We start from the raw sequence: 27,340 nt of genomic DNA, 5'->3' as shown, positions 1-27,340 counted from the left end.
CCCCCTGCAGACTGTGCATCGGGCACGTGGAGCCAGGACCACCCCCTGCAGACTGTGCATCGGGCACGTGGAGCCAGGACCACCAAGGCCACGTGGACAGGGGGCAGACCAGTCCCCCGCCACGGTCACGGCATCACGCTCCCGCCCACGTGCCACTCCTCCACAGAGCTACACTCTGCACACAGCCACAAGGGGGTGCGAAAGGGAGTTGTATCACTGCTGCTCCTTCAGTCAGCAACACTCCGAAGTGAGTCCTGACCTTCAGGCGCTCTCTCAAAGCCCAGCAGACGCAAGACTCCCCGCTGAGCTCACAGTGCAGGCCCCACGGAGCGAATCCACGACCGCAGGGCCCAGGCACGGGGGGCTGCAACAGAGAAGGGGCTTCTGCACCAGACTTGTCCCAGCTCAAGCTTCCTGCAGACCCCTGACCAAGGGGAGGGAGGAGCCCGTGAAAAACCATCCCTGCACTCCAGCCAGGTGATCGCCAGGGCCCTGAGAGTATGAGACACAGCCAGGCCAGGTTCAGACCCTGAACTTGGCCCCTGAAGCCCTGGGAGCCACTGATAGAGTTCTGAACAGAGGTGTCTTCATGTTGGTCATTTTAGAGCAATTACTCCAGAGCCTAAGGGCAGAGAAACCAGTAATAATGTGGAAACGGCCTCCAAGTTTTTTGTAGCGTGTGGACGCTATCAGATAATGAGTAAGGGAGTGGACTACACACGACCAAGCCTTCCAGGAGTGACATGCTGAGTGGGGCTGAACAGTGGCCCCAGATGCTAGGAGATCCGAACAGAGCTCTCTGAGGATCTCCCTGGAGGCAGCAGTGAAATGGGAAGCATCTCTGTGCAAGAGTCAGCAGACCTGGATTCAAGAGCCAATGGAAAGCTGGATTCCAGAGCTCTGGGACACTTCGTCCCCTCCCGCCCTGCAAGCCTCGCGCTGCCACCTGTCATGGGGGATGGTCACGGGGACGGTCACGGGGACGGTCAGACAACGTGCGCACAGGAGTGGGGAAAACACCAGAGGCCCACGAACAAGAGCAGTAAGGCGGGGAAGCCGGAGGCTCTGAACACCCCCGACTGCAGCTCGGCTGCCCACAGCCATGCCAGGTACACCAGGTGCCACACACGGAGGACACGGGGACGGTTACGGAAGGTGTCGTCCTACAGGAGAATAAACAGCTCTGACTGTGTGTCTTACCTCAGGAAAACAGAAACTCGGAATCCGCCAGCTGGCAGCCGAGACTTGGTGTCAGACACAATTTCCTACGAATCAGAGCCCCCTTCACATGTCATCGGGGCTATTCTGGAGCACCCCATAAACCTTAACAAGGCTTGCAGGGATCACCGCATTGTCCAAGGTCTCAGAGGGCCCAAGGCCGTGTGATATTTTTACAGCTTCTTTCGGAGTGAAGAGCTGTCCGGATTTCGTACTCACTCTGAACTGAACTAGTATTTAAGTGTGCTGATTATAGCTGCAAACACACTGCTGATTCCAGCGTGTGGTTGGAGAGGTGGACGAGGAAGAAGCCTTGGAAATTTACAGCACAGAAATAGCACGCAGTCTGTCTGCTTGAAAGAATCGACCCCTCTGTGACCAACAGTGAGAAGACGAGCAAGAGCCTGAAGCAGACAGAAGACGGAGACAAGGCGAGTCTTTCTGTCACCCTATCCCTGTTACGGGACACTCGACAGGCTTCTCCTTGGTCTCCCCAGGAAGCCCACAGCAGACCCGGGGCCGGGATGAAGGAGACGCTGCAAGTCTGGTTGGAGAACTGTGGTCACCCAAGCAAAAGGCCTGGACAGACAGGATCTGGATTTGAAGAAGTCATTCACAGTGGAGATGTGTACCTCGTGGCCTAGTTGGCTCCACAGGGAATGAGCTGGTGGCTGCAGAGCCCAGAAGGGGCCGTGAAGACGTGAACTCTGCTCCAGCCACCAGCCCACCCGTGACCCCCCTGGAGCTTCCAGTTTCTCTTCTGCTGACAGGTAGCGGTTGAATGCAGAGGAGTGCCGGTGGGTCCTGCAGCTCGCCGGCTCTACCTGCAGGCCAGGGCGAGGAATCCTTAGCTAGAGAAGGCTGCAGGTGCCCAAGCCTGTTCAGTCTGAGTCTGCCCTGACTTTTATTTCCATTTATTTTTAAGACATCAGGCTTCCGCGAGACTTATTTAAAGAAAGGGCCACTGCACCACCACCTCCCCAAAATAAGTTTGGAAACTGCTATTCCACGGAGCTCCATGACTTCCTTTGCACGGAAGGTTCCACAAGGCCACACACGGGTGTTGCCAGGCAGTGAAAGGTTCAGGAGAAAAGGCACACCTGATTCGGCCCTAATAGGGACTGGCATAGTGCCACATACACCTAATAAACACGCTGGATAATGAAAGCCCGATGTGTCCCAGAATTTCAAGTCCCTGATGAAAACACAGGACAAAGAGGTTTCTTTTAAAAAAACAGGTACTATCGGCCTTTCCTTTTGTGGGCAGTAATGGTGTGAGTCTCCTTATACATGCTGATACACTACAGAAAATAAAAGTAAAATGAAACTACAGAACTAAAAGACCTACAATACCTTGCTGATAATAACTAGTTTTAACACGGTCTTGTTCTTTCTTTATGTTTGCATAATGGATGAAGGAGTCTCTCTACTTACATACAGGTTGGATCTGGACCATTCACCTCGTCCAAACCGACCAACAAATGTGTCTTTACCCTAATACTCACACACACTCCACTGAAGCACCCTCTGGGGTACTCCCAATACCGAAGTGGGTTTAGGACTCGAGAGACCATACCTTTAGTAGCAACAAAGATGTAGTGACTTTAAAAAACAAAGAGAAACAGCTACTCCTCTCAATATGATGAATGAGATTCCATAAACGTGCCTCACACTGGAAAGTAACTAAAGCCCAGTTAAAATACTAAACCAAAAAAAAGCACACATAGCTTATAAACTAAGTCAATCACAGTGTTCTAAAGCTTTGTGTATTTTAAAAGCCGAGGAGTTACGATATTTATCTTAGACTTTGTATAACATACGGTAGAATTTCAGCAGTATCCACTAAGAGAAAAGAAATAGAATGTATAACTGCCAAATTATAAAAGGGAAAAATGCAGTTAAGATTACAAAGAAACGAACATGCACTAAAAAAAAAAAAAGAAAGAAAGAAAATAGTGTAAAAATAATTTGGGAAATAAAATCCAAATATATTAAAGATCATAAGAAATAGATGGATTAAACTTAATAGCCAAAAGAAAAAAAAAAACGATAAAATTGAATTGTAAAAAGAGAGGGAGATGCAGAAAACCTTCAGAAATTGGAAAGATTGGAAGTCAAAGGACAGAGAAAGGTGATCCAGGGAAATGCTAACCAAAACAAAGCTTCAGAAAAATTAGCATTTAAACCAAAAAGCATAACTAGAAAAAAGAAAACATCTACACAACAGAAGGTCCACTTCATTATGAAGCTATTTCTAAATTTGTATACATTGAATTACTTCAAAATATAAAAAGCAAAATTGACAGTCACTGAAAAAATGGCAACCACACCATCAGAGGGGAAAGTCATTAGATATTATGTAATACAACAAACATACAAAATTTGTAAAAATATGGAAGATATAAAAAGCACTATTAATCTAAATTTAATAAATGTAAATCTCCTAGTCAACAAACTGAGAATTCACAAACCTCTCAAAACTACACAGAACATTTACAAAACCTGACCTCACATAGGGTCATAAAAAAATGACCTGGCAAATTTCAAATCATGGTGTCACATGGACCAGGCATTCTGACCTCAGTGCAGTCAAGAGAGACATCAATGATGAGAAGAATCCCCAATGTGAGAACTCTAAGAGACTTAACACTCATGGGTTCAGAAAAAACCATAGACCAATAATGAGAATATTATTTAAAAGTTAAGATGCCATCAAAGCAGTGCTGAGAGGGAAACCCATCACCTTATTTTTTTTTTTTTAAAGATTTTATTTATTTGACAGAAAGAGACATAGCGAGCGAGGGAACACAAGCAGGAGGAGTGAGAGAGGGAGAAGCAGGCTTCCTGCTGAGCAGGGAGCCGGATGCGGGGCTCAATCCCAGGACCCTGAGATCATGACCTGAGCCAAAGGCAGACGCTTAACAACTGAGCACCCAGGCGCCCCGGGAAACTCCTCATCTTAAATGCTTCTATTAGAAAAGAAGCCTAAATATGACTGAGCTACCTGAGGCTTAAGAAGTTAGGAAAGCAATAAACACAGAGTAGAAGGAAAAGACCCGCTACAGAAAAATTATAAAAATAAAACACACACAAAAGTTAAAATAAAGAGAGTCAACAAACTCAAAAGTGTTTTTCTTTGAAAATAATAATAAAACATACACTCTTTGGCAAGCTGGTCAAGAAAAAAAAGATATGGCCCAAATAAGCTGTATTTGTAATGAAACACAAATAGCAGAGACTTAAAATTAAATGAATAATTTTGTACTGATTTAAACTTGAAAATAGGGAATATTAAATATACTCCTAGAAAAATATAATTTAAGAAAACTGGTTCAAAAAGAAAGGAGCTCAGGGAGCCTGGGTGGCTCAGTCAGTTAAGCGGCTGCCTTCAGCTCAGGTCATGGTCCCAGGGTCCTGGGATTGAGTCCCCTCATCTGGCTCCCTACTCAGCAGAGGGCCTGCTTCTTCCTCTGCCCCTTCCCCACCCCACCCCCAGCTTGTGCTCTCTCTCTCCCTCTCTTACTCTTCCTCTCAAAAGGAAATAAAATCTTAAAAAAAAAAAAAGGAATTCAAATAATTTTATAAGCCTTGAAAAAAATCATGAGGAGTTAGAAATCTTCCAACAAGGAAAGCACTAGGTCTTGTTTTCAGCTGAGTGATACCAAAATTTCAAGAGCAGATCATTCAAATCATACACAAAATCTTGCAAGGAATAGGAACAAAAGAAAAAAATAAAACTCTTTCGAAATCAGACAAAAGCAGAAAGAGTAAGCAAAAATATAGGCAAACTCACTCATGAGTAAATAAAAAAAAATTTAAACAAATAAGACCAAATAGAATCCAGATGTGTATCAGAATTGTATTTAGGGGAGAAAAACCATAAAGTTGAACAAGCTAGATTTACCCTAGGAGTACAAGAGAGTTTACCACTGGAATAATACCTGTAATATAACACAGTAAGAAGAAAACAGTGGAAACTATATGGTCATCTTAATAGATGCAGAACAACCTTTGATAAAACTCAATATGCATTTATGATTAAAAACATAAAACACAACTCTGCAAAACAGAAGCATAAGGGAGCTTCCTTAACTTAAAAAGGAACATTAAAAAAAAAAAACAGCAACATCATTAATTAAATGAGAACATTCCTTAAAAAAATCAGGAACAAGGAAAGGACATCTTCTATTACTTCAACGCAACATTGTATGAAGGGCCCAAACTCAAACAGGAAAATGAGAAAATAGAACTGAAAAGGAATAAACAATACTTTATTTAGTCACATACGACTTTTTATATATGAAGATCTCCAGACAAAATATTAGAAATACTGAAGGCTTAGTAAAATGGCTAAATGCAAGGTCAATATACAAATGTCAATTACATTTTTATACTCCAGCAAAGATGCCATCTCCAAAAGCATCCCAAACTAAGGTGCCTAGGAGCAAACAAACGCATACAACATGTTATGTGCCTAGGAGAACACAGAAGATGTGAGGTCTCTCTACAGAAAAGTATAAAACTACCAAAAAACATTTGTGAAGACAAATACAAAGACAGTAATACAATGTTCATGAATAGGACTCAATATAAAAAAAAAGTAAATTCTTTCTAAACTTACGTATAGAATTAATGCAATTCAAGCAAACGCCCAAAAGGTTTTACTGTTATAACTGTCATTATTAATTCATAACATATGAAATGTTGTTTCATAAATTAACTTTAAAATTTCTACAGAAGGGCAAAAGCCTGAGTACAGCCAAACATCACTCAATGAGAGGAAAAAAGGTGAGGGGACCAAATATCAAGTCTTAGTAGAGAGTGTCAGTAATTAAGAGAGTGATGGGGTGCCTGGGGGGCTCAGTCAGTTAAGCGTCTGCCTTCGGCTCAGGTCATGATCCCAGGGTCCTGAGATCAAGCCCTGCCTTGGGCTTCCTGTTCAGTGAGGAGTCTGCTTGTCCCTCTGCCCCTCCCCCCTGCTCATGTGCTCTCTCTCTCTTTCTCTCTCTATCTCTATCTCAAGTAAATAAATAAAATAAAATAATTTTTATAAAAAGCATATTGCACTGATACAGAGAGTGGGCAAATTAATGAACATATAAATACAGAAGACACAGAAAGAAACCCATGCATATGGAAACTAAATACATTACAGAATGTGTATTTCAGATCAATGGAAAAAACGTATTATTCAATAAATGGTACTGGGTAAACTGTTTGTCCTGTGGATAAAAATCGTATTGGATTACTACATCACACACCAAAAGAACTCCATATGATGTTAAAACTGGTAAAGGAAAATATAAAAGTAACTTCTGACCTCAAGATACAGAAGAGTATCTTAAATGAAAGGCCCTAACCATAAGGGCAAGGTTGACACAGTAAATACACTATAATCCAGAACTTCTTTTCATCAAAAGATACCTTGTGAAAATATATGGCACAAACTGGGAGATAATATTTTAACACATAAAACCTATGTTAGTCTTCAGAATATATAAAGCATGCTTTCAAATCAATGAGAAGAACATATCCAATCCAACGGAAAATGAGACCAAAGAGAGGAAGGGTCTTTTTACAACGAGGAAACAGGTGGTGATAAAGCGTGCAGAAAGCTCAGTTCCCTGGGCACATTACACTCACTTGACTATTAACTGGGCAAAACTTAAGAGGCCTAAGAACACCGAGTGTTGGGATAAGACAGGCAGCAATCTTACAAGAAACTTATTCACTGCTGATGACAGCATGAACGGCTATAATCACTTCCCAAATCACTGCATTTTCTCGTTACGTTGGTCATGAATTAGTCTTTCTTCAGGCCCAGAAGCTCCTCCTAACTATATAATCAAGAAAAAAATGCACGTGTGAAGCAGAGACATGTGCCAGAATATCAAAGGCAGAATGTATTATTCCAGACACTGAAAATAACCCAACGTCCACTGGCAGGAAGACACACGGACTGCTTGGTGGCAACATTATCTAACACTACAGACTGTGAGGTGAATAAATACAGTTACATAGAGCAATGTGGGTAAATCGCAGAAACAGAGCACTGAGTCTACAGGTCTACTCACAGCATGAGCCTGTTTCTATGAGTAAAATTCTATACAGTTGAGCGAGACACAGACCACCTGAACTAGAAGGTGCTCTGGGGGACGGGTGGGACATGAGGGCAGTCAGACGTGGGAGGAACGTTCACAGGGATGCCACAGTATTGATAACATCTTTGTGTAAGACACAGGCCCATGGACGCTCATTACATGTGCTTCGTAACTCACATACATGAGGACTTCTATGTATCACATCCTACTTGACATTTCTTTAAAAGCCCCCTTTGAACGGTCCAACGGCTTATCTAGTTTAGATTTTAAAAGGGTATCTTTTGGGGCACCTGGGTGGCTCAGTCGGTTAAGTGGCCAACTCTTGATTTCGGCTCAGGTCATGATCTCAGGGTTGTGAGTTGGATGGAGCCCTGTGTGGCTGGGCTCCACACTCAGTGGGGAGTCTGCTTCAGATTCTCTCTCTCCCTCTGCCCCTCCCCCACCCCTGCTTTCTCACTCACATGCTCTCTCTCTAAAATAAACAAATAAATCTTTTAAAAAATAAATAAAGATAAAAAGAGTATCTTTTTATGAGTACTAAATTTTTCTAGATGGGTAAGCCAAAAAAAAAAATTCATACTGGTTTTGTCTGGGGAAAATAAAGACATAGGCAATTTAAATTGGTACTTAATATCCTCTCTGTAGTTTTATTTTAATGATTTTACTATGTGCGTGTACTTATTTAAAAATTAAGTAACCAGCTTAACTGTTAAACTTTAAAAGTGCAAAGTCTGAGATTAAGAGCAAAGATAGATCCTGGATGGATTCAGAAAGCCCATCTGTTGATTCACCATCAATGAATTTTAAGAGAACATGGATGATCTAGCTGAGCTGGGGGCCAGATCTCTGAATGCAAGTGTTGGACGATATCCACAAACCTCCCCAGTCTCCATCTCCACGACCAGAGATGCAGCTCTAGGCTACAGAGGTCCAGATTCAATCCCAATACCAGCTCTTAACATCCATAATTTCATTATCCTTCATGTCCTGTCCTTAACGGAACAAGAATCTTCCTCAGACCATGCACTTCTGATTTATTCTCTATTCTACTGAAAACTTCTTGATCCCTTCAAAAAAAAAAAAAAGTATGGTGAAATGCTTTCTCCAGGCTAGCACCCTCCTCAAAGATTATGAAATATGATTTTTTCCCCATCTTGAAACAATTTATACACAAAACATCCTGTTTCTTGTTAATCCTCACATTCACTTACTCATACAACGGAGAAATCACAGAATGCTCTCCATTGCGATTTCTCAAAACTCCACAGTGAGTTTGATTTTCTTGCTGGGGTGGGGGCAGTGATAAGGTTATATTCTCTGGTGCTCACTTCAGCTTACACCACAGTATTGCATTTGAACTGGACAAAGAGGATCCAGAACAAAATTACACGGTACCGTGTGGCCATCTTACGTGGCCTACACTTCCAAGGATAGATGCCCAAAGCCCACTGGCACCCCTCCTCGCCGGCACACCAACCCTGCCCATTCATGGTCTTCACAGCGATAGTCCTGAACTCTGCAAATAACTCATCGGACTGCAATACATAAGGCCACTCCCATAGCTGGGCCTGGTTACTAATGGGACTCCCCTGAAGCACCAGTTCAAGATAATTTTGTACCTAAGTGCATATATGAGAACAGATCGTATGTGTAAAAATGAAACTTCTTCCATATATATGCCAAAAATCACATAATAATAAAATAAAATAACTAGTTTTAGTGATCCGCCAACAATTTAATCACTGCATCTTCCTACAAAAGAAAACCTTGGGAAACCATCTGATCTGTAAGAAAATGAATTACCAAGACATCAATCATTCAAGGCCCAATTTCTGGAAAGTACATCAATACAGTGGACTAAGGCTGTAGAAATTGCTTAATTGCACTCATTACTTTTTCTCTTAGAGGCACCTTGTTTAAACCAACACACTCAAAAAGAATTTGAAAAAATATAAATGTTAATGTGCCTTTCCATATAAAATATCTCAATGAATAACCTTATCATAACAATGCTTCAATTATGTCTGTGCATATTACTTGCATATTTAGTTTGTTCTAATAACTTAAAAGACAAAGACCCTTTTCACTGCCAAACCAATCAGATCTCCTTTCTATCACCTTAGTATTAAATTCAAATAAATGTGTTGATACTTTTTAAAATACCAGAAATAAGTTATGGAACACACTCGTAAAATCAATTATTAAAATCAGTAAAGTCAGAATGAAAATAAGATTGAGGTAATTGAATTATGTTATCCATTTGATAATAAATTCTAATGACCCGATGTCATTAGACATAATCATAATGGTTTCCTCATTGATACTTAATCAAGCAATGTTAAATGTCGCTAAGATCGTAAGTTATTTATGCAACTCTAAGCACAAGAGAAGGCATGAGATTTCTTTGGTAACTGTGTATGCACATGTCTATGAAGCTCTGTTGTTAGGCTTTTAGGAATAACCAAAAAAAAGTACTCTATCTTTAAAATCAGGGGTGGGGGAAGTCCCCCAATTTTGTTAGGACACATGATCAAACTTTCCCTTTTGACTCTTTTCGTTGCTTCCAATCTTCTCTTCATACTGAAAGCACAGCAGCCCCCCATGAATCTGTCCAGAACACTTTTTTTTTTTTAAACCTATCACTACCTTTCACAAATTTTAATGGTTCTCCACCAGCCATGGGATAGATTGTAACCGAATATTCAGGGTCCGGCATATGTGGCTCCCGAGACCACTGTCCTCTCTCCCTGTCCCCGTCCCCGTCCCACAGCAGCTCACGAGGTCTCAGGTGGCAGGGCACCCTCCCAGCCTCCGCACCCACTCCTCAACGCCTCTGTTTTGGGAACGGAGTTCCCCATGGTCGGCTTGTCAGCATCAGTCAAAGAGAAAGAGTAAAGCAGAAATGCCTACCCTCTCTGGCCCCTCCCAGCCCCACAGGTGGCCTTGCAGGTAACTGATGACCCCCGGACATTGGCTGCTGACCCGTCCAGAGAGGCCTGCAGTCCCAGAAACTCGTTCTCTCTCTCTCTGTCGCTCAAACCCAGAGGGTGGAAACCCGGAGGGCTTGCGGAGGCCATGCCCAGGCCATGCCCCGGCCGGCCTGCAGAGCCTGCCCGGCAGCACAGAGACTAAAGCCACTCAGGGCTCTCAAACAAACAAAAAAGGGACAAAAATAAATAAGAAGACAGGGCAACGGAGTTAGACGTGGAAAATGAGCTTGTTAGGTTTCACGTGAATGGAGCCTCCAGCCAGGGCGACTCACGACAGCATCTCTACCTGTTGCTGTCTCTAAAAACATTGCTCCTTTAACCACTGCGGCCACTCTGAGCCCAAGAGCACTCAGGCGGGGTATTGGTGTTCTCTCTGCTAGTTAAGTGTTTTAAACAACCTTTGCCCCAAAGCTTCACTAGCCCAGGGCAGAGGTGACAGGGCAGAGGCCCACAGCTGGCACCGGCTCAGCGCCGGCCCTTCCCAGCACCGGGTCACGGCCAAGGCCGGGTCGGAGCTGCTCAGCCCAAGACATCAGTTTTCACCAATGACATTCTCCACTTGGGGAGAAAAACAAGCCAGAATTATCTTTCAGATTTAGCTACTTCAATCCCAGAAGTGTGAATTGGGGGTGGTTTATATTCCATGAAGACGGTTTCTCCTTATAAATCCTAAACATTTAAAAATAGCTCTGCTTGTGCTGGAATGTCATTTTCTGGGATTTTGGCCTCTCCAACATCGATCTTTTGTGACTACGGAGCCATTTCACAGCTCTTGGAATCTGCTGGAGACAGACTCTCAAACAGAACGTCCTGGGAGGTGGGTGTGGGCAGGGAAAAAGGCCATTCGACCGGCCTTGCAGGGCATTTTTTCCGGGGAGCTCTCCCATCTCCCTCACACCTGAGGACACGCTCCACATCTCCGGGCCTGCACACACACTGCACAGAAAGATGCAATCACCCGAAAACGTTCACGTTAAGGTTAAAAAGCAAAAGGTTAGCACATACACAGTTTCCAGGGCACGTGAAGAAGGGGAAGAGCGCTACAAAGGTCAACATCCACATTTCCTCCTTCCTTCCCACAGTGCCGAGAGCCCGCACACCTCCACACACCTCCCTCGCCTCCACAAAGCAAAGGCTGCTAGCCATGCGCTCCCAGCACGGCTCCGGGGCGGGTGGGCTACGAGGGCACGCCGCTCTGGGGTCAGTGGGACGGCTCAGGCAGGCAGCGGAAGCCGGGTGGGTGACAGGGAGGCAGGGCTCGCCGGGAGGAGCGCTGCAGTTTAGGTACCCGCCGCTGCCCTAGGTCCCTGGTTCCCTGAACAACTACAGCCCAGCACTGGTGTCCCTCATCCACTCCCGCCAGGGGCCCTAACCGGACAGCGCTGACCCTCCTCTGTGCCTCCTCCGCCCGCCGTCCGTCCAGTCCAGACTCTTCCTCGCCACCCCCCTGCACCACCAGGTGAAGCTCGGTGGGCCCATCTCCCTCCTGCATCCACTGTCACCTCAGGCCACCCTCTCACTCTGCGCCCTCTGTTCAGCCAAACAAGAATTCCATTCTTGACCTTCTCCTCCCCAGCTAAGGAAACACACAATCACACTCACAGGGGTCTTGCTCCCACGTGCCTACTCTTTCTAGAGGACTTTGCACTCCTTCCCTTGTCTCCCCAAACTTGCAACCCCTCCTCCACCCTCTCAGCTGGCCACCTTGTTTCCCATTTCACAAAGAAAATATACGCAATCAGAAGAAAACGGCGGAGTGAGCACCACACCTGGGCCCCCACGTATCTGACGCTAGCCTACCCCCCCACACTTACCTGCATGCCTCCTAAAGCAAGTATTCTTGTACGCAGATGCACCTCTCACCTGCTCAAGAAATGACTGCAGCAACCCCCGTCCTGCATTATCAACTTTCCACTCTCTACTGAACCATTACCACCAGCCTGTAAGTATAATACTAATGCCTCCAAATGAAAATTAATGCTCTTGGCCTTACTTACCCCGGACAGCACCCGCAATTCTGCTGTCAGTTGTCAACAATCTGTCTCCAACTCCTCCCCTCCGTCCTTCCCTCTGAACCCACTCTTATGGCGCTTTTTGTTGCCACAGTCACCGGACCCACCTGTCATTTTACTCTTCTTACCAAAGCCACCAATGACCTGCACGGCACTGACCCAAGAGAACTCTCAGTCCTCATGTCACCTGGACCATCAGCTCATAACCCCCTGCTTCTGAGATGATTTCCTGTGGCTTCCAAGATGCCACCCTCCTGGTCTTCGTCTACATCTCTGGTTGTTCCTGCTTGGTCTCCTTTGCTGCCTCTTCCTCTTCTCTTGCTCGTCATAGAGCTAGAAATGCTCCAGGACCCTGTTCTCAAAACTCTCCTTTCACTGGGATCTCATCTGATCATATGCCTTTAAATACCATCCACAGGCTCAAGACTCCCATTATACCCCAGCCCAGACCACGGTCCTCCACTGTGGGATCTGTACAGAACTGTCCACTCACCATCTGTCTTAGAATCTCTCAACGTGCTCAAAACCGAACTTCTGATCTCTTTTTGCACCCCAACTTTCTCTATCTGCAGACTTCCCCGTCTCAGTGGGTGACAACTCTGTCTAGTTACAGCAGCTAAAATCCCTGACATACTTAGAGACATGTACCTGGCTCTCACACCCCACACCCATTCTGCCGGGACATCTGAGGGACTCTGTCTTCAAACTATACCCAAAATGTGACCACTTTTCACTGCTTCCACTGTTACCAGCAGGGCAGGCCACCATTATCTCTTGTCTGAATTACTGTAACGGATTTCTCTATTGGCTTCTACATAGTCTCCTCGTCTACCCTCATCCTCCACCCCCTATATCCTGTATCAATACAGAGCCCAGAATGAGTCTATTACAATGGAATGCAGGGGCTCCTGGGTGGCTCAGTCTATGAAGCGTCTGCCTTTGGCTCAGGTCGTGATCCCGGGGTCCTGGGATTGAGCCCTGCATCGGGCTCCCTGCTCAGTGGGGAGCCTCCTTCTCCCTCTCCCTCGGCCACTCCCCCTGTTTATGCTCTCTCTGTCAAATAAATAAATAAAATCCTAAAAAAATAAAAATAAAATGGAATACAGATCCTGTCTCTCCTCTGCTTAATACCCTGCACTGATTTCCCATCATCAAACCTAGAATTCCCCAGTAGTCTGCAATGCTAGACATGGTCAGGTTCCTGTTACCTCCCGACCACCTCCCCCGCCAACTCACTGCTCTCTGCTGGTTCCCCTCCAGCCACCCTGCCTCCTTGGTATTTTCTCCGACACACCAGTGAACCTCTGCACCCACCTTTTCTTCTAACTATAATGCTCTTGTCCCAGACGCCAAGCGGTTAGTTAGCACAACTCCTTAAATCCATGTCCAAATGTCAGCTTTTTAATGACACCTTCCTAACCACTCCCTTTAAAACTGCAACTTGCCCCACCCTCCTAAACTTGGTCTGCTTTTTCTTTTCTCCACTACATTCATGCCTTGTAACGAAACATGTAATTTCCTCCTTCAAGCTGTTAGCTGTCTGTGGTCTATCTCCGTGCCTGTTCCCATCCCCATTCTCCACTCACACCCCCACTAAACTAGGATCCCCATGAAAGCAGGGATTTGTGTCTGTTGTGTTCACTGTGTGTCCTGAATTAGAACAGGACCCAGGAGCACAGCCCTTGGGTTCTCAGTGAATTAATGAATCAGTGAGACCCTGGGTGCATTTTCTAGACCTGTCTCCTGATCTACCAAATGAGACTAGCAATATCAACCTCACAGCTTGTTATACGCAGTAAATGAGGACCCATGTGGAAATCTTCATAAAATATTAATTACTATAACAGCTTAACATAATATGTTGAGAACCATCCTTAAAATCAATTCAGGAGAAGTGTACTAGGTAATTGCTTACATGGTGTAGCTTAAGGGGTACAGAAAAATCCACCCAGGCAAGGCTATTGTCTTCCCAGTGGCTGAGATTCTAAGACATAAAGGAAGGTTTTCAAGCCTTCCTTGACCAAATTCAAAATTACCTCCGAGAATTCCTGAGGGGAGGAGAGGAACTGTCTTCTGGCCAAATCCTGGTGTCCTGATGTGCTTAAGCGCATTCAGCTGGCTCCTCGCTTCATGACAGGCTGTCCATGAGGAGCCGTGGGAGAAGGTCTTAGGCACTGGGGTCCCTCCAGACCTGGGAGCTGGGAGCGTACCAGACTCAGCAGGGGGCTCGACACCTGGGAAACGTGAGGAGAGCACAGGACCTCAGAGAACAGGCTGTGGGAGGAGGAAGCGAGGACCACCATGCTGACTTCCAACCACCCCAGCACTGGCCTCTCAGATCTCCAAGCCGGGAGGGAAGGCTACTGATCGGATTCCTAAAAACTGTATCAGATCAAACATTTGGGAAGTATCACGGTTCAGTGGAGAGGTTTGTAGTATAAACAACCCAACCCCACCAAGAAGTTAACAGATAAATCGACCCACACAGATAATTCTCAGATAACAAACAGTCCCTGGTTGACTTTCTGTCCCCTCCCTTTCTAGTCACAGCGATCAGAGTTCTCCCAGTTGGATTCCTACAGGGACAGATTCAAGTCCGCGGAAAAGCTTAAAAATAAGACAAGACTATTTTAATTGTAACCCCTAAAGTAATCATTAAGAAAATAATTCAAAAATATATTTAAAAAAAATAAACAACAGAATTAAAATGGAATACTAGAAACTACTTAACAAAAAAGAAGGCACAACAGAGGAATAAAGGAAAAGACAGAGGACCCATGGGAAACAAATAGCAAAATGGGAGGCATAAATTCCACCTTATCAGTAATTATATAAAATGGTCTAAGCACTCCAATCAAAAGGCAGAAATTGGTAGAATGGAGTAAAAAAATGTGCTGTTAGAAGAGACCCATTTTAGAATAGCATCAAAAAGAATACCATATTTACAAATAAACTTAACAAAAGATCTGCAAGACTTGTACAGTGAAAACTACCAAAACATCATCATAAGAATCCAAAGCCTAAATAAATGGAAAGACATCCTGCGCACACAGGTCAGACAACAATCCCGTTAAGACAGTAACACTCCCCCACTTGATCTTTGGATTCAATGTCATGTCTATTCAAATCCCAGGTTCTCTTTTTTCTGTTGGTTTGAAATTGTCAAGCTGATCCTAAAATTCATATGGAAATCCAAGAGACTTCTAATAGACAAAAGAACCTTGAAAAAGAAAAGCAAAGTTGGAGGAGTCACACTTCCTGATGTCAAAAAAAAAAAAAAAAAGAAAGAAAAAAAAGAAAAGGAAAGCTACAGTAATCAAGATGGTGTGGCCCTGGCATAGGGACAAACACAAAGATCACTGGATTAGAACTGACAGTCCGGAAATAAACCCATACGTTAACGGGTAACTGATTGTTGACAAGAACGTCATGATGTTTTAAAGGGTAAGTGACAGTCTTTTCAGCAAATGGTGCAGACGCACCAAGAATGAATCACCACTGAGCTCGTGCCTTTCACAAAAAATTAACTCATAACGGGTCAGACCTCAATGTAAGAGCAAAAATTATAAAACTCTTAAAAGAAAACATAGGAGTAAATCCTTGTGACCTTAGATTAGGTACCAGTTTCTTAGATATGTCATCAAAAGCACACAGAATAAAAAAATAAATTGTAAAATTTCAGGTGTCAAAAAACACCATCAATAAAGTAAAAAACAACCCATAGAAGGGAAGAAAATATATATAAAACATACGTCTGACAGGGACCTAGTATCTATCTAGATTATATAAAGAACCCTTACCACTCAACAGTAAAAAGACAAATAACCCAAATCAAAAATGGGCAAAAAGTCTGAATAGACATTTCTCTAAAAAAGATAATCAAATGTCCAATAAGCACATAAAAATGTTCAACATTCAATCAACACATATTTTGTGTGTTAGATGCATTATATTCTGTATTCGTATAATAAAGTAAGGTAGAGAAAAGGAAATGCTGTTAAGAAAATCATAAGGAAGAGAAAATACATTGACAGAACTGTACCATATTTATTGAAAGAAATCCATGTATAAGTGGACTGTGCGTTTCAAACCCGTGTTGTCCGAGGGTCAACTGTACTTTAAAATGGTGAAGTGTACCTAATGAAACTATTATTAAAAAAGAAACATCAGGGGCACCTGGGTGGTTCAGTTGGTAGAACATTTGGCTCTTGATCTCGGGGTCGTGAGTTCAAGCCCCACGTTGTAAAGACTGCTTAAATAAATAAACTTAAAAAAAAAAAAAAAGAAACATCAACTGGAAAAAGCTTAAAAAGAGTAAGGCAAGATAACCCCTGGATTTCCCAAACTCTTTTCTCAAGTATAGCTTCTGCTCAGGAACGTAACACCAACATCTGAACTCAGCTTATTTTTAGGCATGTCTGGTCAGGGAGCAAAGAACAAAATCAATTCAGTTTTTCCAGTCACTTCAAAGAGGGATACCAGAGAGCAGCAAACGTTTAAATCTGAGTAGACATGAGATACACCCCGGTGGATAAACCCACAGCTATTCCTTCCTTGCTGCTCTTTGACTAAAATGACAAGCGTTCCCACACGCGGCCTGAGCAAGAGAACTCTTGCCTTGCTCCAGACCAGGCTCCTGGGTCCAAAGCCCCCACCTGAAGGCTGAGCGTTCGCCGGCCCCCAGCACTGCCTGGCTCTGGCACAGAGCCAGCCTCTCCACCTGTGGAAAGCTGCACCTCCTCGGTCTTGACACATCAAGATACTGACTCCAGAAAACCTGATCCGCATTTGCCATTACTTGGCAATATTCTCTGCCTTTACTTGGCAATAAATTCAGACCCTTCCAACAAAACACAATACAGTACAGTCTCTCTTACTACCTGCTTCTGCCACTTTTCCCAAGTAAGAAGAGCCAGTAGACAGAATTATGATCTTCAGCAGGAAAGAAAAGCTCTCTGCTCAGCTGGTGCACTGGCAACAGGAGATTTTTCTAGCTGCCTTTTAAAAAGATGTATAAAGGGAGGCTGCCTGCAGATCTCTCCACCCAGAGGGGCGTGCTGTGAGCCCGTGTGGCTTTCAGGCTGTTGGCGGGTTGCAAAGGTCCCTGAGCCCACCTTTCCGGAGCCCCACGGCCAGGGAGCTGCCCGCACGTGCGGTGCCCCAGCCCGACAACCAGGCGGGAAGTAAAGTGCGGCAGCGTTTCCCGCAGTGCCTTTCCCGTCCATGTGGAGTCTGAGCTGCGGCAGCCTCCAGCCACAGTTCACTGGCCCGGGTACCAGGCACTGGTCTTAGCACAGGCCTGCCTACAAAACTGCAGGGAGTGGGAATGGTCAGTCCCTGTCCTGACATTTCCCCACAAGCCCTGCTATTGTTAGTGCACGGTTCTGCAGAGCACCAGGAATGCACAGATTGCTGGTGGAGCCCAAACGCCAATGGTAAGTACTCAGCTATCAACCTTCTCTGCACTCCTACCATCTGCTGAGATACTGGGTAGGAGTGATACAAAAATGGATGGAATGTGGGGCGCCTGGCTGGCTCAGTCGGAGAAGCATGCAACTCTTGAAAAGCTCCTCCTTGATCTCAGGATCGTGAGTTCAAGCCCCATATTGGGGGTAGAGTTTACTACAAAAAAAAAAAAAAAAAGACTTAAAAATGGATGGGATGTTGGTGCCTGGGTGGCTCAGTCAGTTCAAGCATCTGACTCTTGATTTCAGCTCAGGTCATGATCTCAGGGTCCTGAGATCGAGTCCCACATCAGGCTCCATGCTCAGCAGGGAGTCTGCTTGAGATTCTCTCTCTCCCTCTGCCCTCAATCTCTAAAATAAATAAATAAAATTAAAAAAAAAAAATCGGTGGAATGTGACCTTGCTCTCAAGGAGTTCAGACTTTGTAAGAGTCTTCATATCCATACGTTAACCTTTAAGTGCTTAAAGAAAAAACTGCTTTTAGTAGTTTCTGCCACTTGAAGTAGTTTGTCATGTGAAGCAAAAATGATACTAACGCATGGGATGAGTCTTCTCATTTCATAACAGTATGCCCCTATGGTAATTTCAATTTCATTTCAATATAATTTCATTAATTCACTCCTTTATATACACAGACATTACACCAAATTATGAACAAAGGACTCAGTTGTTTGGGATAACCTGAGAAAGCCAATCTGGTGCAAAAGTATGCATTAAAGAAGTTATTCTACTCTGGATAAAGAAGATGTGGTATAGATATACAATGGAATATTATGCAGCCATTAAAAAAATGAAATCTTGCCATTTGCAATGACGTGGATGGAACTGGAGGGTATTATGCTGAGTGAAATAAGTCAATCAGAGAAAGGCAAGTATCATATGATCTCACCGACAGGAGGAATTCTTAATCTCAGGAAACAAACTGGGGGTTGCTGGAGTGAAGGGGGTGGGAGGGATGGGGTGGCTGGGTGATAGACACTGGGGAGGGTATATGCTATGGTGACTGCTGTGAATTGTGTAAGACTGTTGAATCACAGATCTGTACCTCTGAAACAAATAATACATTATATGTTAGAAAAAAAAAAATAGTAGGAAGGGAAAAATGAAGGGGGGGAAATCGGAGGTGGAGACGAACCATGAGAGACTATGGACTCTGAGAAACAAACTGAGGGTTCTAGAGGGTAGGGGGGAAGGATGGGTTAGCCTGGTGATGGGTATTAAAGAGGGCACGTTCTGCATGGAGCACTGGGTGTTATATGCAAACAATGAATCATGGATCACTACATCAAAAACCAATGATGTAATGTATGATGACTAACATAACATAATAAAATAGAATTTAAAAAAAAGTTATTCTAGGGCGCCTGGGTGGTTCGGTCGTTAGGCGTCTGCCTTCGGCTCAGGTCATGATCCCAGGGTCCTGGGATCGAGCCCCGCATTGGGCTCCCTGCTCCGCGGGAAGCCTGCTTCTCCCTCTCCCACTCCCCGTTTGTGTTCCCTCTCTCCTTGTCTCTCTCTCTGTCAAATAAATAAAATCTTAAAAAAAAAAAAGTTATTCTACTCATTTATTTCTTTCACCAATTGTATGTGCATCAATACATAAATGGGTCCTGTTAGTGAGTTATGTATAGTTTTATTCCCTGTCAAAGTAATTCACCAAAGAACAGCTGGAATCACTAAAAAAATTAGGATTAGGGATAAGCATTCAAAACCTTTAGAAATGTGTTATATGTACATATGCATATATACACTCAGATATTATATATATACACATACGCACTCAGATATTACATACACTCATAAATACATGCACTCAGATATTACATATATGCACTCAGGTATTATATACACACATTTATACATACACTCAGATATTACATACATGCACTCAGGTATTATACACACACACTTATACATACATTCATATTATATGTACATACACTCAGGTATTACATATATACACTCAGGTATCATATACATACATATAAACACACACTCAGATATTATATATACATACATATGTACACTCAGATAAACATCAGGACTGCTGGACCTGCTGAGGGAGCACTGTGGTCAGAAACAGAGCAGCAGGGGACCAGGATGAACATCCTCACCCCCAGCACCATACCCCTAGCAGCAGCTCAGGGTCAAGGACACAGTAGCAGAAAACCTCATTTTAGCCAAAGCTGGCTTTTTCCAGGTAACCATGGAAGGAGGAGAAAGGACCACTTTCCAGAAAGAAAGGGAGTGAGACCATAAGGGGGCAGTGAACACTGAGAAGGAAAGAGGGCTGACAGCCTCAGTGGGGACATCTATTTCTGAAGACCAGGTGCCAAAGGACTAGCTGCGCTCAGGGAGGATGGTGATCAGAGTGGGCACTGGATGTCCAGATGTCAGAATCAGCAGGCATCCCTCTGGGAATGGGCAGCTGACATAAGACACAAGACAAGATGACCGGAAAGGAGATCCAGGGAGAAACGGGATCCTAGTTTCAGAATGATCTTCTGTGTAGATGGACAAATGGCAAAAGCAGTAACGGGAAGGGAAGGAAGACAGTGGATTTGTTGGTAAAATCCTCCGTGGGCACAGAGGAGGGCTGGGGCGGGGGTGGGGGGGAGGAGGTGGGGTCAAGCAGAAGACTCAAAGGAGGGAACAGGGATGGGAAAGTCTGGCGCTCCTGTCTCAAGGGAGCAGGGCATGTTTAGGGAGGAAGAGGAAAAACAGTCTAGAAGCAGCAAGGAGGAGAAAGAGGTATCAACCCCACCCTGATAAATATGTTCGCAGACCTGGTGGCAGGTGCAGCATTGGCAAGAACATAGTCGCCGCACACAAGATCTGCACTCATGCCAGAGAAGACACGTCAAGCCCTGGTCCGCGGCCAGACAGCCGGTCAGGGGCAGCTCGAGTCGGTTCAGAGCAGAGCTCCTGCCTCCACCCTCTACCACTCCATGTCTGCTATGCAGATAAATACTTCTTTGTGGTGTCTCCAAACAATTGGAGAAAGACCAGGTCTTCATTAACTAGTGTTGGGACAAAGGCTACAAGTGGGAAAAAAATCAAGCTTGTTTCCTACCAATGCCTAAAGGTAAAACTACAACTTTACCAGAAAAAAAAAAAAAAAAAAAAAGACTAAATTATTTATAACCCAGGAGGGGAAAGGCCTTTCAAAGCAAACCTCAAAACTAAAGAAGAAAAAAGATGCCATCAGACCAGCAATGATTAAAAATTCAACACTGCTGGATAAAAACTCAATATTGTTGAGTATGGTGTAATAGGAATTTTCATTTATTGTTTTAGGAGTATAACAATGGGTGCCATTTTTAAAATGATTTAAAAATAGATCCAAATATAAAATATGCAGGGGCGCCTGAGTGGCTCAGCTGGTGAAGCATCTGACTCTTGATTTCGGCTCAGGTCATGATCTCAGGGTCGTGGGATCAAGCCCCAAGTTGGGCTCTTCACTGGGCATGGAGCCTGCTTGAGATTCTCTCCCTTTGCCCATCCCCTTACTCTCTCTCTCTCTCTCTCTCAAATAAATAAATAAATCTTTAAAAATACATATTAAAAAAGCACGCACACTTTTGACCCACACGTGCCACCCGATTTATTCTACAGACAGACTGACTAAAATATTTCCTATGTCTGTAAAAACATATTCTTGGTAGTATTCTTTGCAAGAGCAAACACTGGAAAGCTACTTAAATGCCCATCAAGAGGGACAAGGTCAATAAATAATACGGTGTCATCCATGCAAGTCAAGAATGAGCCAGACCAGCACAGATTGGTATGGAGAGATGTCTACGACATAACAGCAAATAAGAAGACATAGTATAAGATAATTTATACAACAATCCAATTTGTGAACATAAATTTAAGTAATACACTCACACATAATTTTTCTAGAAGAATGTAGAAAAAGGGAAAACCCATTGATAATCACTTTAGACTAAAGGGAATATTACTTTTCATTTTATTCCTAACTGAACATTTTTTTTTATTTCTGCATTTATAACTAAATTTTTAGATCTAAAGACATTTTTTTTTTGAGCTAAAGATTTCTGATGTAGAATACTGCCCATGGGAAAATACACATTGAGGAAAAAAAAAAATTATTTTTGTTTGGCCTCACAAAAGATCACATTAAGTATAACATAACTGCAATTCCGAATTAAAACCCCACAAAAAGGCCCCATTGCTTTGCATTCTCAGGTCCCTGAAGCAAATCCTCGGTGTGGGGCCTGCTACAGGAATTAGTCAGTGGAAGCTCATCCTTCTCCTCCTTGTCTCTCTCTCTCCTCTCCATGATGAATGCACTTTTAGACTTGGTGCCAACTAGTCATCAGCACAGAACTGTGCTCATGAAGAAAAAGCCCCCCACTTACCTACAGCTCCTTATACACAGACACAAAAGGAACCCAAAGGCAATCCTTCTGCTTCTCCCCAATCTTCCAATTTCCAAGTTGAGAATTTCTTTTAGCTGCTGCCCAACATGCAAGTTACTATTCCCAAAATTAACACAGTTCTATGCATTTCAGCCTGAGCAGCCAAGATGAGTGGAGGTTTTCGCATATGTGATTTGTTTGACTTTAGTATGAATAGAGGTCTTGTCTGGCTTCAAGAAAGCCATCTCTGTCTGCAGGCATTCATTGTACACTAACAGTCCTGCATGCTGGGGGACAGAGGGCCCCACAGGCATCCCCTCAGAGCTGCCCTGCAGTGAGTTATTCCACACTTGTCTTCTCCAGGAGAAAATAAAATACTTTCTCCAATAATGAAGACATTTGTGAAATTAGCTATGGAACAAATTCATTAGCTCATTGACTATCAATTAATTAAATGAGTTGTTTTTTTAATTCTCTTGTTGTGATAAAAGGCATTTGGCTAATTCAACCATCACTCATGATTCTGAGAAATGACTCATAAAAATGAAGCTGCTTCTTAGCTTTAAACCTGCTCACACAAAGAGCAGACTGATTTACCCAACCTGGATACCGAGTTAGGCACAAAAGAAGAAGCTTGTTAGAGTCGAGGCATTCATTACTGAAGGAAAAAAAGAAGAACATAGAAAATAATTCCTTTGACTACAGTTTGAAAAGGAATAAGGTAGCTTTTATGTGCTGATAAGGAAAAAAATCTCCAGATTAAGTAGCAAAAAGCAGTACTCAGTATTTCCCATTTACAAAAGGAGGTGAGGGGGGCTGGCAGGCAAGTATATGTAAGAAATGGATTCGAGGCTAAAGGCCAGGGGCAGGAGAAAGAATTGCTTTGCACTATAAAAGTTTTTGTACTGCTAGATTTTTGAATTTTTAATGTACTACATATTTTTTATTGAAGTGAAATTCACATAACATAAAATTAACCATTTTAAAGTGAATGATTCAGTGGGCATTTACTACATTCACAATGTTGTACAATCAGCACCTCCAGTTCCAAAACAGCTCCATCATCCCAAAATAATACACATCACCCATTAAACAGGGATTCTCTACCCCAACCCCCACCGCCCAGTTCCTGGCAACCAGCATTCTGCATTCCATCTCTATGGTTTTACCTATTCTGGATATTTCATATAAATGGGATAACACAGTAAGTGACCCTTTGTGTCTGGCTTCTTTTGTACTTCATTTTTAAAAACTAACATTTAAATCAAATATTTCCTGGAAATATTCTATCCAAGTCATTCATTGTAGTTTTTTTTTTTTTTTTCAAAAATATTTGAAGGCTTAACATCTGTAAACCAATTATATCATGGCCCATAGATGACAGAGAAATGAAAACAATCCATGCAAAGATTATCCAGATAATCATTTTCTGCTTAATAGTGCAAAGGTTATCAGGCAACTGAGAATTTTGAACACAAAACCACAGCAGAATATCTTGCAAGGTATCATAAGTCATCTAGAAGAAACAGAATGTTGGAGCCAAAGCTGGAAGGGAATAGAGGGCTCATTACATTTAACTTATAGGTTAGAAAGTCAAAGCCCACACGCACAAAATTGTCCAGCTTCACATTGCAGCGAGAGCCTGTGTCCACTACCACGGCCAGGCCTCCACAGGGCTTGTAAATGAACAAACAACAGCAAGGAAGAAGAGCACATGTGGGTATAAAACTCTGAGGGTGGGAGCATGAGGTTTCAGCTCCAACAAGTACGACGTGGGGAAGCTGTTGGTCACATCCTCCCAAGAAAAGGCTGGACAAACCAACAACACAGCACTTCTGTCCACCATTAGAAAATGGGTCACAGGGCAAACCAACCCCCGAAATCTGGAGAGAGGTGAGACAAAGAGAGTCACAGCCAAGATCTGCTCACCAGGAGAATCTACCGGGGCCACAGCTTATAGAAACAACTGCATGGTAATTTTCATGAATTGCTGGAGGCTGAGTCTGAACTAGCTGAAGAGTGAAAAAGAAACCTCTAGGAGCCACAGTCTTGAGGGAGCCACAACATTTTCATGGGTTTGACATGTCCTGCTCCCGGGGAATCCCACCAGGTTCTCACAGCAAAGAGCTAAGAAAATCCCATTCCCAGTTTAGGCCAAGGGAAAAGTAACCAAATGAAGGATGCCTGGAGTGGTCCACATGACACAGACTCATCCTGCAGGCCTCCCCTAACCTGAGGAAGGGCAATGACCTGACTCCAGCCCTACATCCTCATTAGCTCACCGAAGGAGGGACAAAATAGCTCAGAAACCCTGGAGAGGGCTGGGTACACAGGCCTCCTGGGAGACAGAGCATTCATCCTGAGAGTACAGAATGTTCCCCTGCCCCTCAACTTACCGCCCATGAACTGGGACAACTCAACAAGGAGAAAACCCCAAAGACCACAGGGCAGATGAAAACAGGACCCTAGAGGAACTGAAGCCTCTGGCACCTACAGCTTCAGCACACAATGAACACAATTCAGCTCCTAGCCAGATTAACCTAAAACCTCACCCTAAAGGCCCTTTACCGTAGTTCCTACACCAAATACCAACAACAATGGAAAACCCACAAAGCATGCCAAAAGGCAAGAAAAATCAGAATCTGAAAGGACAGCAAGCACCACAACAAAACTCAGAGAGGACACAGATATTGGAATTATCAGGCAATTTACAATAATCATGATGAATGTGCTAAAGGCGCTAATGGAAAAAGTAGACAAAATGCAAGAGCACACGGGTTATATCAGCAGAGAGATGGAATCTTAAAGAAAGAACCAAAGGAAATGGTAGAATAAAAACCCTGCTAAAGAATGAAGAATGCCAGGGCGCCTGGGTGGCTCAGTTGGTTAAGCGGCTGCCTTCGGCTCAGGTCATGATCCTGGAGTCCTGGGATCGAGTCCCGCATTGGGCTCCCTGCTCAACAGGGAGTCTGCTTCTCCCTCTGACCCTCCCCCTCTCATGCTCTCTCTCTCTCTCATTCTCTCTCTCAAATAAATAAATAAAATCTTTAAAAAGAGGAAAAAAAAAAAAAGAATGAAGAATGCCTTTGTCAGGCTCACCAGTAGATAGAGCACAGCAGACAGAAAAAGCAGCGAGCCTGAAGAGAGTTCAACAGAAATTCCCAACTAAAATACAAACAGAAAAAAAAGAGGAAAAAAAAGACAAACAGAACAGAACATCCAAGAACTGTAGGATAATTTCAAACTATATAACACATACAAAATGGGAATACTAGAAGGAGAAGAGAGAACAGGGCAAAAAAAAAAAAAAAAAATTGAAGTGAGAATGGTTGAGAATATACCAAAATAAATGACAGACACCAAACTATGGATTCAGGAAGCTCAGAGAACATAAAGTAGAATAAATACCAAAAAAAAAAAAAAAAAAGCACACCAAGTAATATCAACGTCAATTGCAAAAATCAAAGACAGAGTGAAATTCTTGACAAAAGCCAGAGACAGGGAGAAATGCTATACCAAGAGAGGAGCAAGAATAAGAATCAGGTCTGACTTTTCTTCAGAAACCATACAAGCAAGAAGAGAGCAGAGTGAAATATTTAAACCACTGAAAGAAAAATACCAACGTAAAATTCTATTTCCAGCAAAACTATCCTTCAAAAGTGAGACAAAAAAAAAACACTCTCAGATAAGCAAAGACTGAGGCAGCATGTTACCAGCTGTTCTGCCCCACAAGAAATGTTAAAAAGTTCTTCAGAGAGAAAGAAAGTGATATGCCAAAAACACAGAACAACATAAACACAGGAAGAGAGAGAAGGAATAAATGAAGTTAAAATAAAATATTTTGGGGGTGCTTGGCTGCCTCAGTTGGAAGAGCATGAGACTTTTGATCTTGAAGTCATGAGTTCAAGCCCCATATTAGATGTAGAGATTATTATAAATAAATAAATGGGTATTTTTTAAAATAAAATACTTTATTTTTCTTATTTCTAACTGATGTAAAAGAATTGTTTGAACAGTAATAACAGCAATGTACTAGGTAATTATAGCACATGGATAAGAGGAATGAGCAAAGTCATAAGGGAATGGAGAGAAGACCTGGCAATATTGTTATAAGATAACGTTATTACATATCAAGTGGCACAGTATTATTTGAAAGTGGGCTTAGTTTACTTACCAAACATATATTGCAAACTCTAGGGCAACTACCAAAAAATGTTAGAAATTAGTATAACTGATATGTTAACAGAGGAGAGGAAAAGGAATTATATACAATATTCAGAAGCAAAGAAGTCAGTAAAAGAAGGGGAAAAAAGAACAGATGTAATGACTAAAAACAATTACAGGGCACCTAGCTGGCTCAGTGGGTGGAACCTGTGACTCTTGATCTCTTACATAAAAATAAAATCTTTAGGTGTACCTGGCTGGGTCAGTGGTAGAGCATGTGACTCTTGATCTCAGAGTTGTTAAGTTCGAGTTCCACACTGGGTGTAGAGTCCTGGGATTGAGCTCCGAGTCAGGCTCCCTGCTCAGTGGGAAGTTGGCTTCTCCCTCTCCCTCTGCCCCTCTCCCCCACTCATACTCTCTCTCTTAAATAAGTCTTTTAAAAAATAAATAAAACAAAATCTTAAAATAAATAAAAATAAAATCTTAAACAATTACAAACACAGTAGATATTAATCCAACTACATCAGCAATCACTTTAAATGTGAACAGTCTGAATATACTGGATAAAAGTTAAAAGACAGAGATTTCCAAGGTGGATAAAAAAGCAAGACTCAACTCTACGTTGTTTAAAGAAATCCACTGTAAATAAAAAGGCTCTTTTTAAAAGTAAAGGGGTGGAGAAGGATATAACATGCTAATGCTAATCCAAAGAAAGCTAGAGTAGCTATATTAATTTCAGACAAAGCCAACTTCAGAACAAGTAAAATCAGTGTCGATAAAGAGGGACATTACATAAGGATACAGGGGTCTGTTCTCCAAGACATAATAACACTAAATGTATATGCAACTAACAACAGAGCATCAAAACACAGAAGCAAAAACTGACAGACATGCAGGAAGAAATACACAAATCCACAATCATAGCTGGACACCACCACTCCTTTCAGAAACTGACAGATCCAGCAGGCAGAAAACCAGTCAAGACATAGTCGACCAAAGCAGCACTAA

General features: G+C 43.0%; 1 protein-coding gene across 8 annotated transcripts in view; it reads right to left on the bottom strand.

Annotated features, from left to right (window-relative positions):
• LOC118007349 (E3 ubiquitin-protein ligase RNF144A) overlaps window positions 1-27,340 on the bottom strand; it is a 184,252-nt gene that overhangs the window by 143,549 nt on the left and 13,363 nt on the right. For 6 of the 8 annotated variants that reach the window (XR_004678385.1, XM_035000398.1, XM_035000392.1 and 3 more), the window contains one exon: window positions 14,358-14,555. The exons of the other annotated variants lie outside the window; for them this stretch is intronic. The gene's annotated coding sequence lies outside the window, so the exon portion shown is untranslated. Of the gene's footprint in view, window positions 1-14,357; window positions 14,556-27,340 lie in introns of those variants that run through there. 8 annotated transcript variants of the gene reach the window in all.

The sequence above is a fragment of the Mirounga leonina genome, unplaced genomic scaffold (assembly GCF_011800145.1).
Source record: "Mirounga leonina isolate KUSES-001 unplaced genomic scaffold, KU_Mleo_1.0 Mir_118, whole genome shotgun sequence".
NCBI classification, from domain to species: domain Eukaryota; kingdom Metazoa; phylum Chordata; class Mammalia; order Carnivora; family Phocidae; genus Mirounga; species Mirounga leonina.
This window is presented reverse-complemented; position numbering and strand designations above follow the sequence as displayed.